Genomic DNA, 4,986 nt, shown 5'->3' on the forward strand with positions numbered 1-4,986 from the left:
CGTCAAAAATGACCGACCCATAGGAAATGAATGGGAAATTTACAAAAACACAAAAATTCTCTGAATTTTTGTCTGTACAATCTACAAATCAGCCACGATTCTAAAAAAAAGTACACCGCAGTAAAGGGGTGACACTCTACAACATCAAGAGTGCAAAAAATTCAAACCCACCCACACACACACACACACATAGAAACACACTTTTATACACATACACACCAATAAATTCAGATTACAAAAAATCTGTTTTGAATTTTTAAAAATCACAGCTTCATCGGAATGTTACGAAACTTGGTAACTTTTCTGGCATTTGGTATGTGAACACACAAAAAAATTGAGTTCATGATCCGAGCATGCTAAGTGGTCGTAAAAAAATTTGTCACGATTTTGGTGTTCGGTCAAAAATGGCCCCCATAGGAAATGAATGGGAAATTGACAAAAACACAAAAATTTTCTACAAATCGGCCACGATGCAGAAAAAAAGTGCTCAGCAATGAAGGGGTGAAACTCTAAAACATCAAGAGTGAAAAACATAACATAATTAATAATTATAATTAATATATATATATATATATATAATTAATATAATAATTATTACAATTATTAAAATAATAATTAATAAAATGTTATAAACCTTGGCAAAAAGTATTATTTGAGAATTTCTAAAAAAATACATTCAATCCACATCTTAAAAGTAAGTAATTTGGTCCAAAAACAACTAGAATTCACAAGCATCTCCATTTAGAGCTATACAGGCATCTAGTGGTAAACCCATGCAATAACATGATTTATTTAATTCTATGTTTAATAAATTGATTTTTTTTTTTTATTTTTTTTTTTTTCTGAAAGCCTAGTCTCTATTTTAACCGAAAATACTGCATAGAAAAAAAAAAAAGAAAAAAAAATCATTATTTTCAATGGCAAAAAATGGACTATAAATATTGCATAAATATTAATAAGTTCAATCAAATTGTCTCAAAATACTAAATTAAAAAGAATAAATATTATAGAACAAAAATAAATTGCATTGGTTTTTACTGGGATGGAGGAAGTTTCATTTTTAGGTGTCCGGTCACTTCTGACCGGGAAGGCCACGAACGTGACTCCTAAACGAAGACCATCAGAGGGTTAAACAAGCGAAAAGCTTTATTTTTGTTTTGTAAATCCATGAAAAGGGACATTTATTTTTATACACTCTTGTGTAAACAATGAAAACTTCTGGTGTAATCAGTATTAGAAAACGTTGGAAAGGTCACGAAAAAAAATAATAATAGTAATAATATATTAAAACAAAGATGTCGGACGATTTTGAAGTTGGAGGAGAAAATGAGATGGAATTTTTCATTCCCAACTTTTGAACCGGAGTACACAGACAAATAACTTAGATGACGTGAAGCGTGACCTTTCCAATGTGATGGCGTAATGTGAGGCGCGTCACAGACCAGCACAAGACAAACAATTGTGGTTAAAAATGTGGTTAATGCCCGACCACACAAGCTGTGCTTATCAGGGACGCTCTCATGCAATATGTATCTCACTTGGGAAGGCAGTAGGCTGTCATGCGAAAATGTACTTGAATCATAAAATTTAATTTGTTACTGTCTATTAATTTAAGTCACAAACTTACTTATTTGTAACAGAAATAATTGGTACATTTTCTTTATAAAGATTTTATATATAGCCTATATTTAACCTGTTGTAAAGATTTGTTGTACGAGTACCACATTTAAGGGAACATAAAAACAGATTAATGTCAAATAAGACATTTCTTCTGGTACATTAAAGAATATAAAACACAGTTGCAATGTTGTTTTTTTTCATTCTCTTGAATACAAGAACAATGGTAATAGTGGAAATAAATGGCATATAAATTAAACTCAAGATACTCTTAAGAGCACAAACTGAAAACATTCTCTGCAGGCGTTGTTTTAAATGAACAAACCATAAACTTCACCAATAGAATAGTAATTATGAAACAAGAAATAACCAAAACTACTTAATCCAAGTTTAGGTATGTGGTGAATGACATGTTAGGATGAGTCTTCAAAGAAGAAGGTGCTGAAATGCCTGCTGGGTTGTAGGGGAGATGGGACACTGGATGATTAGAGCATCTGGTTTGGTTGTGCAAACTCTCTGGTTGCTTCAAACCCGCCATCACCTCAGATGCAGGAGCCTTTCTGCAGCATTAGCACAACGCTCAAAACATTGAACAGCTTGAGAGATCACAGTGGCAATTGACTGGATGACTTGCTGATTTTGCTCTGCTTGCTCACGCCGCTGATCGAGGAAATCGTGAAAAATGCCTTTCAACTCAGCCAACCGCTTCCTTCTTGGAGCATGCTGATGACTCCGCCTCCATCTTGATGCATTGGGTGGTGGTGGGTCAGAATCCTGTTGTATGGTTTCATCAGGCTGGTCCAGGGAGGGTGACTCCGTATTTGAATCAGTCACTGGTCCACTATCAGAGGGGGGGAGTGAATCATTTGGTGGACGATCTAGAAAATCCAAAAACTTGAGTTAGTTTTCAAGATTTGAAACAATATAAACACCTTATTTATTTTACTTCTTTTTTTCCTTGAGCATTCACAGCTCCACAAGACAATCATGTAATTCACATTCATCACAATCTAAATACAGCATACTCATTAAGGAGCATTACAAACATATCAAATTGAATAAGCAAAGAATTTGTTTTTCTTCAATTTTATCAACACCAAAATACATAAAAATGACTGGAAATGTGAAATGCTTGCAAATTACGACTTACCTGTAGACACACTGCAGTCACTGCAGTCATCTTCATGTTCCTGTTGAAAGATTTTGTATTTTCAGTCTTCTACATTGTGACTTAGATTTAATCAACTGAAAACAGTGTCTGTCATCAGATTCATCTACCTTGTGATTTAGATTTAATCAACTGAAAACAGTGTCAGTATAGATCGATCTCCTGTGGGAGGTCCTAACAGTTTTCCTTTGTTTGTAGCCCTTTTGTCTTCATGTATAAAGTTCTGTCTTAGACACAGAACTTTGGGTTAAGATTGTTGAAGGGCGACATGATAACATCGCTGCTGAAGGACTGCTACACTACAAACCTTCAATAAATTCTTCTCCCCACAAGAACTCTGGTCAAGCTTACTTATTTTATGTATTGGAGAAATCTAATACATTGGCGAGCCACCCAAACCACTGCTCGGTATAGTCAGCGAGATCGAGAAGAAACGCAAGGAATGTGCAGAGAAATAGCGTGAAAAAATAGAACTCATGGGATTGTAGGAGCTATTGAAATAAAGTGTAAGTTTGGTCCTTTCTCTGGAGTCTGTAGGAATTGTTAAAGAAACGATTTAGTCCGTTCATCAAAAGATTGTAGAAGCAGAGGCTTGATCCTTTCTCTTTGGTGTCTGTAGGAATTGTTAAAGAAACAATTTAGTCCGTTCGTCCAGAGATTGTAGAAACTGTATAAGGCTTGGTCCTTTCTCTGGATTCTGCAGGAATTGTTAAAGAAACAATTTAGTCCGTTCATCAAAAGATTGTAGAAGCAGAGGCTTGGTCCTTTCTCTTTGGTGTCTGTAGGAATTGTTAAAGAAACAATTTAGTCCGTTCGTCCAGAGATTGTAGAAACTGTAGAAAAAGTTGGGACTGATGTTGCTGCAAGAATTGGTAATTCTTGACTGGGTGCTAATTCAGTAGCCAATATTTTAGTTTTGAATTAAACATTCTAATTGTGTTAGGAACTAGAAGTGTATTTGCCTTCTGATGAAAGATGCAGAAAGATTGAAAGTATATTGTCTAAGGGACAACTTTGAACCAAGTTAATTCAGCCTTCTTAGTTAGGACTGAAGAAATGAACAAGTCTTATCAGTCGGGAGTTTTTCAGAAATGAAACAAGGAAACTTAGTCTGAAAGGGAATGTTTTGTTTTGAATGTAGGATTGAAAACTAAGCTGAGTTAGTAAATTTATGATTTGTCTATGTAACTGAAATGGTCAGTTCTCAGGCTGCTGAGAATTTAAATCCGAATAAGCACCTTTAACGGCTCTAACACCTTTTGTTTTGTTTCCACACCTCTGAGGGCACTTCTCCTGTACTTGCCATGGCTGAGTCTGCACTAAAAAATGGTAATGGCCCTGCACTGAGGCCAACAACAGAAAACAACCTGTCTCTCAACAACCAGCTGGATGTCAACCAATCCGGCTTCAAGAAAGGGCATTCTACTGAGACTGCACTACTGTCAGTCACAGAAGCCCTACGGATCGCAAAAGCTGCTTCCAAATCCTCAGTCCTCATCCTCCTGGATCTGTCTGCTGCCTTCGACACTGTGAATCATCAAATCCTTCTGTCCAGCCTCTCAGCACTGGGCATCACAGGAACTTCACTCCACTGGTTTGAGTCCTATCTCACAGGTAGGTCCTTCAAGGTCGCATGGAGAGGCGAGGTATCCAGAGCACATCAACTGACCACAGGGGTTCCCCAGGGTTCAGTTCTTGGTCCCCTCCTCTTCTCCATCTACACCACATCACTGGGACACATCATACAAGCACACGGCTTCTCCTACCACTGCTATGCTGATGACACACAGCTCTTCCTCTCGTTTCAACCAGATGATCCCACAGTAGCTGCACGGATCTCAAGCTGCCTGGCAGACATCTCGACGTGGATGAAGGAACATCACCTGCAGCTCAACTTGGCAAAGACTGAGCTTCTCGTCCTCCCTGCCAATCCGTCTCTACAGCACAACTTCACTATCCAGCTAGAGTCATCATCAATCACCCCATCAAAGTCGGTGAGAAATCTTGGAGTAACGTTTGATGACCAGCTGACCTTCACAGATCACATTTCAAAGACAGCTCGATCATGCAGGTTTGCACTGCACAACATCAGGAAGATCAGGCCTTTCCTAACTGAGCATGCAACACAACTTCTCGTCCAGGCCCTGGTCATTTCTAGGCTTGACTACTGTAATGCTCTTCTGGCCGGACTTCCAGCATGT

This window comes from Squalius cephalus (genome assembly GCF_949319135.1).
Source record: "Squalius cephalus genome assembly, chromosome: 16".
Lineage (NCBI taxonomy): Eukaryota > Metazoa > Chordata > Actinopteri > Cypriniformes > Leuciscidae > Squalius > Squalius cephalus.